Genomic DNA, 11849 nt, shown 5'->3' with positions numbered 1-11849 from the left:
GATTTATGTGAGCTAGTTTGATATCCTGCAACTTTGCTAAAGTTGTTAATTATTTCAACTAGCCTGTAGTTAATGCTATAGGATTCTCTAAGTATGTCATATCATCTGCAAAGAGTGATAATTTGTTTCCTTGTTCCTTATATTTATTTTACTTGCCTTCTTAGTGTAGATAGCATTTCTGGAACAATATTTAATAGTAATGGTCATAATGAACATTCTTGCTTTGAAACCTTTCCAATAATATTAGAGTTAAAGTTGATTTCCTTTACAGATAGTGCTTGCTCTTGGTTTTAGATAAATACTCATCTTTTAAAGATCTGTTCCATTGATTCCTATGCATTCTAGTGGTATTTTTTATAATTATTTATTTAAAGCTAAATACAAAATAAGAAAAAAAACAAATAAAAAAGACAGAAAAGGAAAGTAAAACAAAACAAAGCTGTCATATCCCCAGAAGAACATGTAACAATAAATTTCCATTTAAAAAAATTATATATATAGGAGAGGTTATTTTCATGACCATCCATTTTTTCTTTACTTCCTTGTAGATTATTCTTTTGTTGTCTGCTGTGCATTTTTTTTAAACTTTATTTTTTTTCCTCCCTTTTTAAACTCCCAAACAGGTTCTAGTTAAGTATGGTAGAGGTGTGTGTGTGTGTGTGTGTGTGTGTGTGTGTGTGTGTGTGTGTACATATTTATTTAGATACATATATGCATACACATTTACACATATGCATCTAAAATATATGGCTGATATAATATAGATTTCTCCCTTTATTGAATCTTTAGTTTGAATTTGAGATTAATGATTACTAGCTCTACTTTTTTTTCCTTATAAATCCTATTCCTAATTCTTTTTATAGTAATTTGTATATATCTCTTGTTTCCGATTCCGCTAACTCTTCTATTTTAATTCTACTCGACTTGCATTGCTAGTGTTTAACCTCCCCCCATCCATGGATCCCTCACTTATCTTCCTCTGCCTGTTCCTTCTCTCTTTATCCTACTCCCATTAATGAACAGACTTTATTCCATTCTTGTTAATTTAAATACCCTTTTATACCCTACATTGTCCTCTTCCCTCTCCCCTTATTTCTTTATAAATCTCAGGGTGCTATACCCTTCATGATGTATATATTGTTTCTTATTCAAAGCATTCTTGATATGAGTTTGTTTTCAGAACCAACACTCCCTTCTTCCCCCACCAACGCTGTCAGCTCTTCTTCTGTACCTCACTCATTACCTTTTCTTAAACTGTTTTGCTTTTTTAGAATCAGATCATATTCAGCTCTGCCCCAATATTTTTTAACCTATTGATGTCAATATTAAACATAAGGGTTACATTTCCATGTAAAAAAAGGAACAATTTATTTTTGAGTCCCTTGAAATGAATATTTATTGGCTCTTATATTAAATGTTTTATTAAGTTCACATTTGATTGAGACAGTCTTGAAAATATGCAAGTTCATTGAATATCTGGGTTTTTTGTTCAATATTATGCTTAGTTTTGCTAGATAGATTTTTTTTTTTGACCAGGTACCTAGTTTGTTGATATATATTCCATGACCGGCAATCTTTTGTTTTAAATACTGATAAATCCTATACAATTCTAATTGTAGTTCCAGATTCACTTCAGTTTTCCCTTCCAACCTGGAACCTCAAATCAAGAACCTTCCCTTTTCCTGCAAGTGCTCACAGCCAACTATGTTCTTGCCCCACTGCTTTTGCACTCTCCCTCTGTGTTGGTTCCTTCTCCTTCAGGGTTATGTTTCTGCAGTACCTGGCATTCCTAATCAGTCAAGGTTCCTTCAGTCTTCTCAAAGTAGGAAGTGAACTCCACACATTATCCCCAGAGATGAAAGTTCCCGTGATTCAGGTTTGCTGTTTCTGAGGAACTAGCCTGGAGCTTTCTACATTTCATACCAGTTAAACCCTTCTCCAGGTCTTCTTAGGTTGTCCTAGGAAAACCCCTGTTCTCCCCCAAATTTTATGTTTTTTCCATCAATCTATGATAGCCTTGAGACAAAATTTTGTCTTGTTTATGGAAAAACTGGAGATCTTGGAATTTTCTGACCTGCTCTGCCATTCTCCCAGAATCCTTTACCCATTCTAGTGTTAATAGTGTTGCTATGGCATGACAGATTTTTCTATCATAGTAACAAAACAAAACCTGCAATAAAGAGAAACTGAGGCATAAAATTGAGTTTGATCAACTTATTAGCATAGGCAATATACCAATAAATTGGATCCAAGATCTCTTAGTAGTAAAGGTTTAATCTAATAGAGCAACTTTTATAAGACTATACAGACATTGATTTTCTGATTGGTTGGTGCTTCTTGTATTGCTTCCTTACCAAGTAGTTACTAACATCCTTAGGATGTTTGCCCATCATGAGATTTTCCAGTGTTTGTCTCATTTAATCCTATAATAAACAAAGGCCACAGATTTGAATTTTGGGGCTTGGATTTTACCCCATAGGTATAGGGAAGTTAAACTTTTACAAATTTTACTAACATGGCCTATATGATGAAGTCTGAATTTGGTTCACAAATATTCATTCTGATCAGATACATTAATCAGATATTCTGTAGTCAATTATTGTTTGAGAATGATATCAATTTTCAAATTTCACAATAGGCAAAGGAAGTTATAAGCTTCAGGTACCTCAAACTCCATAAAAAGGAAGCTAATTAATATATGGTGGGTTGATCATTAATAACTAATAAATTTAAAGTATCTAAATAAAATGGGGTATCAATTTTCAGTTTCACAATTGAAAAACTTAAGAACTCTGGGTCAATTCCATGAATAACCATAAATACAGAGGATTGATGACAAAACATGCTATCCAACTTTGACACAGTGGTGATGAATTCAAGAATTATTTATTTTATTAAAGCTTTTTAAATTTTCAAAACATGCATGGATAATTTTTCAACATTAATCTTTGCAAAACCTTGTGTTCCAGTTTTCCTCTCTTCCCCCATGTTTACCATGTTAAACATGGTAAAAATGTTAAATCCAATGTATGGATACATGTTTATACAATTATCTTACTGCATAAGAAAAATCGAATCAAAAAGAAAAAATGAAAGAAAATAAAATGCAAGCAAACCACAACAAAATGAGTGAAAATATTATGTTGTGATCCACACTTGGTTCCCACAGTCCTCTCTTTGGGTGTAGATGGCTCTCTTCAACACAAGATCATTGGAACTGGCCTGAATTGTCTTTGTTGAAAAGAGCCAATTCCATCCGAATTGATTATCATATACTCTTATTGCCATGTATAATGATCTTCTGGTTCTGCTCATTTCATTTAGCATCAATTCATGAAAATTCAAGATGAATTTTAAAAATCATTCATTTAGAATTTTGCATGCATTCTGGGAGGGTTATGGAGTTAGAAATTTCCAGGATCTCCATATTTCTTCTACAAACAGAAAAACTCCATGAAATTAATGTAAGAAGCAAACAAAACAAAACAAAGGGGTAAAGAAATTGTCTGTCTTCCTCAGACAATTGAAATCATCTCAGAAAAGACTCCAGGGCTGAAATTTTACCAGGATGCAGTATTAACACTTCAAGGCTTGCTTCACTGAATTAACAAACAGCAGGCCCTGGAAACATCTTCTTGAAAACAGACTCTCAAGAAATTTCATCTCGAACGTTCTTCTCATAGCCATAGGAACTTTTACATTGTCAATTTTCCTTCCATACTTGCATTTAATCAAAAGCAAATGGCTAGATGAAGAAGGACCCTTGATGTTTCCAGATGTCAGACTAGCAAGGCTGACCAGACTTGATCCCAGACTGCAGCTGTGGGGGAAGAGGAACAAACATGTGCCCAATGAGTACTATAAAGCAGGGATTAAGAATATTTTAAGACAGTGTGACACTGGAGATGCTAACTGTAGTTTAGAAGTGCCTGAGATTGAATCCTGGATGGTGATGATGATTGTTTGTACTTCATTCTCAAAGAGGACCACAACATCAGGGAGGTGATTACATGACATACAAATGAATAGATTTATATGAGGAAGGGCTGTGCAGAGTCACCAGCCTTAGTTTCTATCATGGATCTATCTGGGTCTATTAGCAAGATACAGATCAAAATAACAGGAGATGGCCCTCATTTCTAATATAATCTTACCATGAAGATAGACATTTGTGGCACTTAAAGAAAAAATACAGAAGGCAATGAATATGCCCAAGTTGACTCTGAGTTTTAGTACTGGAGCAGCTATATTGCACAGTGGACAGAGTACTAGCTCTGTCAAATCTAGTGTCAGACACTTAAAGGTTTACTAGATGTGTGACCTTGCCCTCCCCCTCCCCAAAGTATTGAGTTTGTTTTCCTTACATCATTTATATTCAGATCCCATTTCTATTATTTCCTTCAGGTTCTAAGTATAAGATGCTATCATTTTTCTGCTCTGTTGTTTTCTAGTCATTTTCTGTTGTGCTTAATTCTTCATGACCCCATTTGGGGATTTTTTGGGAAAGATAGTTTGCCACTTCCTTCTCCAATTCAGAAAACAACAGTAAGGAGGATCTAAGACCTAGGGCAAACATTCCATAATTAGGAATTAAAATCTGACCATAATAATAAGCTGATAAAAATAAAATGAAACAAAACCAAAAATGAATAAGCTAAAATAAAAGAATCTTACCATACATAGCTACTATATGTAAAAGAAAATCTGGATTCATATTCAGGGGAAGATAGTGAATTAAAAACAAAAAGTCAATGATCATAAGCCAATAAATATTTCTTCTTCATTCCCTATTTTTCCAAATTGTTTATATATTATTGGAGTTAATTGTTCTTTAAATGTTTGGTAGAATTCACATGTAAATCCATCTGCTCCTGGGGATTTTTTCTTAGGGAGTTGATTAATAGCTTGTTTTATTTCTTTTTTCTAAAATGGAACTATTTAAGCCATTTACTTCCTTCTCTGTTAATCTGGGCAACCTATATTTTTGTAGGTATCCCTCTATTTTACTTAAGTTATCAAATTTATTGGCATAAAGTTGGGCAAAGTAACTCTTAATTATTGCTCTAATTTTCTCTTCATTAATGGAAAGTTCTCCCTTTTCATTTTTAACTAACAATTTGATTTTTCACTTTCCTTTTTCTAATCAAATTTACCAAAGGTTTATTTATTTGTTGGTTTTTTCCCAAAACCAACTCTTAGTTTTATTTATTAATTCAATAGTTTTTTATTTTCAATTTTATTAATCTCTCCTTTTATTTTTAGAGTAAATTCTAAACTTGAAAAGTTTAGTATTTGATTGGGAGTTTTTAATTTGCTCTTTTTCTAGCTTTTTTAGCTGCAAGCCCAATTCATTGATCTTCTCTTTCTCTATGTCATGCAAGTAAGCCTCTAGGGATATAAAATTTCCCCTTATTACCGCTTTGGCTGCATCCCAAAATTTTGGTATGTTGTCTCATTATTGTCATTCTCTTGGATGAAATTATCGATTGTGTCTATGATTTGCTGTTTCACCCATTCGTTCTTTTTTAAATATTTTATTTTATAATAACTTTATATTGACAGAATCCATGCCAGGGTAATTTTTTTACAACATTATCCCTTGCACTCGCTTCTGTTCCGATTTTTCCCCTCCCTCCATTGACCCCCTCCCCTAGATGGCAAGCAGTCCTATATATGTTAGATATGTTGCAGTATATCCTAGATACAATATATGTTTGCAGAACCAAGCAGTTCTCTTGTTGCACAGGGAGAATTGGATTCAGAAGGTAAAAAATAACCCGGGAAGAAAAACAAAAATGCAAATAGTTCACATTCGTTTCCCAGTGTTCTTTCTTTGTCACCCTTCTTTAGGATGAGATTATTAATTTCCAATTATCTTTTGGTCTATTTTCCCCTGGCTTTTTATTGAATGTAGTTGTCATTGCTTTGTGATCTGAAAAGAATGCATTTCCTATTTCTGCCTTTCTGCACTTGATTTTGAGATCTTTATGTCCTAATAAACCATCAGTTTTTGTATAGGTTCCATGAACTGCTGAGAAGAAAGTGTACTCCTTTCTGTCTCCATTCAATTTTCTCCAAATATCTGTCATATCTAGTTTTTCTAGTATTCTATAAACCTCTTTAACTTCTTTCTTATTTATTTTGTGGTTTGATTTATCTAGTTCTGAGAGAGCAAGGTTGAGATCTCCCACTATTATAGTTTTGCTGTCTATTTCTTCTTGCAGTGCTCTTAACATCTCCTTTAGGAATTTAGATGCTATTACCACTTGGTGCACATATGTTTAGTATTGATATTGCTTCATTATCTATAGTACCTTTTAGCAAGATATAGTTTCCTTCCTTATCTCTTTTAATTCGATCAGTTTTTGCTTTTGCTTAATCTGAAATCAGGATGACTACACCTGCTTTTTTTTTTTTAAACTTCACCTGAAGCATAGTAGATTCTGCTCCAGCTTTTTACTTTTACTCTCTATGTATCACCCTGTTTTAAATCCGTTTTCTATTCCTAATCTGCTTTTAGTATCCTCAGGTTTTGAAATCTGTTCTCATTCTCTATAGAAGCTATCTATACTTAGAGCTCACTTTGCCTTTTTACTCATTTAAAAAAAAAGTTGGGAATCTGCTTTTAGGGCAAGGATAGCTTTTCAGACCTCCTCTACAGGCAGCACGAAGTGGCAGCAGAGCAGCAACAGTTGCACTGGGATTGCGTTGAGTCACTCTCGGTGCTGGGTGAGTATGATCAGGTCCTGTAAGACTCTGGAGCTTGGGGGTTCACTCTTTACTTTTTGTGTTTATATTGGATATTTTATAACTTCTCTGCCGATCTACTGGCTTACAACCAGGGCAGAGTGGCCAACACTGTGTTAGTTTTTTTCATGGTATCTCCACTCTCTGGAGACTGCACCTCTCCCCAGTCTGCTTAGTGTGCACTGGCCTCAGTGCTCTACCTGTCTGCACCAGGCCTTCTCCTCACCTGCCACAAAAATAGACCTCTTCTTTTGATCTTCAAAATTATCTTCTTCTGGTAATTTACTGCACTCCCAATATTCGTGATTCTGCTAGTTCAGCACTACTTCAGAGGCTGAATTTTGTAATTAATGTGAGGGTAGTAGGAGAGCTCAGAAAGAAGCTGTGTCCTCTCTGCCATCTTAACTCCGCCCTTTATAATAATATTTTAAGAGTAGGAGAGTTTAATCTTTTTCTCTCAAACTTAAACTAAACAAAAAAAGAAAGAAAGAAAAAAGGGAAGTGAGTAGAATTTTAGGTAAACTGAATATTGAATGGAAATGGAGACTTGAATGGAAATAGAAAGGAATTCATTTTTTCCTCAGCTATTCTTGATACAAAGATTGAGCATATATTAGAACATATGAATTTTATATTGAAAGCAGAAAACCAGAAATATCTAAAAGTATCTTTTTTTAGTTGACAGTGCAATAAAAATTATATTTAGTAAAGGACCATGGAAACATAGATGAAAAAACTAATTGGAGATTAAATAACCTAATTTTAAAGAATGAGTAGATTAAAGAACAAATCATAGAAACAATAATTTTATTATAATGACAATAATGAGACAGTGTGTCAGAATTCATGGAATATAGCAAAAGCAGTGCTGCTTACATCAATAAACTAGAGAAATAACAGACCAATAAATTGGATATATAATTTTTTAAAAACTAGAAAAAGAAGAAATAAAAGAATCTCCAATTAAACACCAAATTGCAAATACTAAAAGTTGAAATGAAATTAATTAAATTGAGTTTTTAAAAAACAGTGAATTAATAAAACGAGGAGTTGGTTTTATGAAAAAAAAATAGATATACCATTGGTTAATCTGTTTGTCAAAAAGAGATTAGAAAACCAAACTCTAGCTTCAAAATTGAAATGAGTGAATATACTACTATGGAGGATAAATTTAAAGCAATTATAAGGAGTTATTTTGCATTTATATGCCAATAAATTTAACAATTTAAGTAAAATGGAAGAATATTTAGAAAAATACAAATTGCTTAGATTAGCAGAAAAGAAAATAGAATAACTACATAGGCATATATTAGAAAAAAGAAATTGAAAAGGCCATAAGTGAATTTCCAAAAAAAACCCCAAAAACCACCAGGATTAGACAGATTTATAAGTGAATTCTACCAAATATGGTAGAGATCAACTAATTCCAATATTAAATAAATTATTTGAAATAACATGTAAAGAAAGGATCCTATTAAATTCATTTAATGAAACAAAGATGATGCTGATACCTAAACCAGAAAAGTAAAAATAGAAAAAGAAAATTAGAAACCAATTTCATTAATGTAGATGCAAAAATCTTAAGTAAAATACCAACTAAAAGATTGCCACAATATATTACAAAGACTATACATTATGGCCAAATGAAATTTATAGTAGGAATATGGTTATTGCTTAGTATAAAAAATTGTTAGCACAATTTTATCAATAATAAAAGGTTTTCTTAAAATCGTATTATTTTTTTCTTGTGCAGCATGACAAATGTGTAAATATATTTGGAAGAATTGCACGTTTTAAACCTATATTGGATTACTTACTATCTAGAGGAGAGAAATTGGGGGAAGAGAGGAAAATATGGAACATGAGGTTTTACAAGGGTAAATGTTGAAAACTAACTTTGCATGTATTTTGAAAAATAATAAGCTATTATTTAAAATATGTACATGTATATATATTCTCATCTGTATACCTCCTCTGTTTATGTTTATTCTTGGTTTGAATAAATGGGCACATTTATTAAAACAAACAAATAAATAAAATCATAACATCTCAATAAATACAGAAAAGGCTTTTTGGCAAAGTGTATAATACTCATTTCTATCGAAACACTTGAAAGATTTGGTACAAATAGAATTTTCCTTTAATTTATTTTTTAAAAAGATTTATTGAAAACATCAGCAAATATTATTTGTAATGCACATAAACAGGAAGACATTCCAGTCAGATCAGGTGTAAGATAAGGATGTTTACTGTCACCAGTATTCTCAATATTGTATTGGAAATCATAGCAATAGCAAGAAGAGAAGAAAAAGAAATAGAAGGAATCTGAATAAAGAATGAAGTAATAAAACTATCTTTTTTGCAAACAATATGATGATATATTTGAAAAATCCCAAAGACTCAGCTAAAACATTAGTTGAAATGATAATTTTAACAAAACAGCAAGATATAAAGTAAATCCACATAAATCACCAGCACTCCTATTTATCACAAAAAATCCTGCAAGAAGAGATAGTAAAAGATACCTTATAGAAAATAAATATAAACAGTATAAAATATTTGGGAATATGCCTGCCAAAATAATCCCAAGAACTATATTTTTAAAATTATAAAAACAATTTTTATATAAATAAAATCATATTTAAGTAATTGAATAGTAATTTATCATAGAGAGGTAAGATCAGTAATATTAAAATAATTTTATCTAAACTAATTTACATATTTAATGCCATCCTAATTAAATTACCCAAAAATGTTTTACAGAATTAGAAAAATAATAATAAGATTCATATGAAAAAATAAAAAGTCAAGTATATCAAATGAACTAATAAAAAATATAAAGAAAAAAGGATTAGCAGTATAAAAAAGCAGTAATTTTCAAAATTCTGATTTTGGCTAAAATAGAAAAATAGATCAACGAAATAGAATAGATACAAAATTTATAGCAGCAAATAAATATAGTACTCTCTTACTTTACAAATGTAAAAACTTAACATTTTGAGATAAGAATTCATCATTTGGCAAAAATTATTGGAGACAATGAAAAAAATTAAGCATAGATTGTTTACCAAGATAAGGTCAAATGAATAAATGATTTTGACATTAAGGGTGATATCATAAGTAAGTTAGAGAAACAGAAAAAAAATTATTCAACAGATCTATAGGAAAGGGAAGAATTTATGACCACAAAAGAAATAAAAAGTAAAAAATACAGCATATTTTCTGAAATCCTATGTGTAACTTAAAATATTTCTCTACAAATCAATCTAAAACTGTCAAAATTAGAAGGAAAACTGGAAACTTGGAGGGAAGTTTTTATAGTGCATTTCCTCCATAAAGGTATTATCTCTCAAATATGTAAGGAACTGACAATATTTTTGTAAAAATACATGCCACTACCTATTGAGAAATAATTAAAGAATATAAAAAGATGGCTTTCAAGGGAAAAAAAAATATGTTTTAAAAGGTTCTAAATTACTCCTGATTAGACAAATGCAAATTTAAAATGACTGTGTGATACCAAATTTAAGATGACAGAAGTAGAAAATATAAAATGCTGCAGGAGTTGTAAAAAAACAAAACCAAACAAACAAAACTTGGGACATTAATATGGTGTTGGTAGAGTTGTTAACCAGTCCACTCAATCTTTCTAAAGAACAATATGAAACTATGGCAACAACAACAACAACAACAACAACAAAGCAATAAAACTATGCCTATCCTTTGACCCAGCAATGTCACTACTAGATCTATAGTCCAAAGAAATTAAAGAAAAGAAAAAAGGACCTATATGTTACAAAACTATTTATAACATTGAGAGGATGTTCATTAAAATGGGAATGGTTGAACAAGTCATACTATATGATTGCAATGGAATCTTGTTATTCAGTCGTTTTAATCATCTTCAACTTTTTTTTTGACACTGTTTGGGATTTTCTTGATAAAGATACTGGAATAGTTTGCCATTTATTTTCCTAGCTCATTTTACAGATGTCATGAAATACTATTGTGCTATAAGAAATTATGAGCAGGAGAATTTCAGAAAAACCTGGGAAGATTTATATGAAATTATGCAAAGTGAAACAACACTAGGAAAATATTGTACATGGTAACAATATTTTAAAGATGATTGAATGTGAGAGAGAACTACTCTGATCAAGGCAATGAGCCAAGAACATTCCCAAAGATCTATGAATAGATTCTCCTACAGAGAGATAACTGATGACCCCTGAATTGAAGCAGACCTTTTTTTAAACTTGATTTTTCCCTTTTTTGGGGTTTATATTTTGTTATGTAATATGTCAAATATTGAAATGTGTTTTGCATGATTGCATATGTATAATTGAGAGCATATTGCTGCCCCTTTCAGTGATTATGTGGGGGAAGACCAAGAGAGAAAATTTGAACTTAAATTTTTCAAAAATATATTACAATTTTTTATGTAATTGGAAATCAATAAATAAAAATGCTTCTAAAATTTTATTGCTTTCCCTCTGTTGATTATTTCTTATTTATCCTGCATGTAGCTTATTTGTATAATGTTATTTCTTTCCTTCTCTTCTACTACTGTTAGATCATGAGCTCCCTAAGAACAAAAAATGTCTTTTGCCTTTCTTTGGATCACTAGCATGTAGCACAATGTCTGTCTCATAGTAAGCCATGGGAGAATGTTTGACTGACAATACTTGTATTCAAAAAGTCTTGAGTTTAGTTCCAGTTTTGTCCTTTTCTTATTGTGTAATCTTGAACAAGTCAGGTAAATTCTCTAGACCTCAGTTTCTATCTTCTCTAAAATTGGGATAAACTTTTACTAGTGGGTTTATTTTGAGGAAAGCTTCTTATAAAATGAAAGTATTATCTGTCTCTTAATTGAGTGTCCTAGCTATTTATCTTGCTATACATAGATATAGTAATAGAGATTTAGTTAGAAATGTAGAAATACATAATTCTAAATTGCACTACCTATTCTAGAAATCAATTTGGATTTTGGAAGGAAAATAACCAAGCAATTCAAAGTCATTGACCCAGTGATCCCACTAATGAGGAAGTAAATGACACACTGAAATATCTCATATATCAAAGAACTTATTGTAATGGGGGGA

The sequence above is a fragment of the Antechinus flavipes genome, chromosome 1, assembly GCF_016432865.1.
Source record: "Antechinus flavipes isolate AdamAnt ecotype Samford, QLD, Australia chromosome 1, AdamAnt_v2, whole genome shotgun sequence".
NCBI classification, from domain to species: Eukaryota; Metazoa; Chordata; class Mammalia; order Dasyuromorphia; family Dasyuridae; genus Antechinus; species Antechinus flavipes.
Note: the sequence above shows the minus strand (reverse complement) of the source record.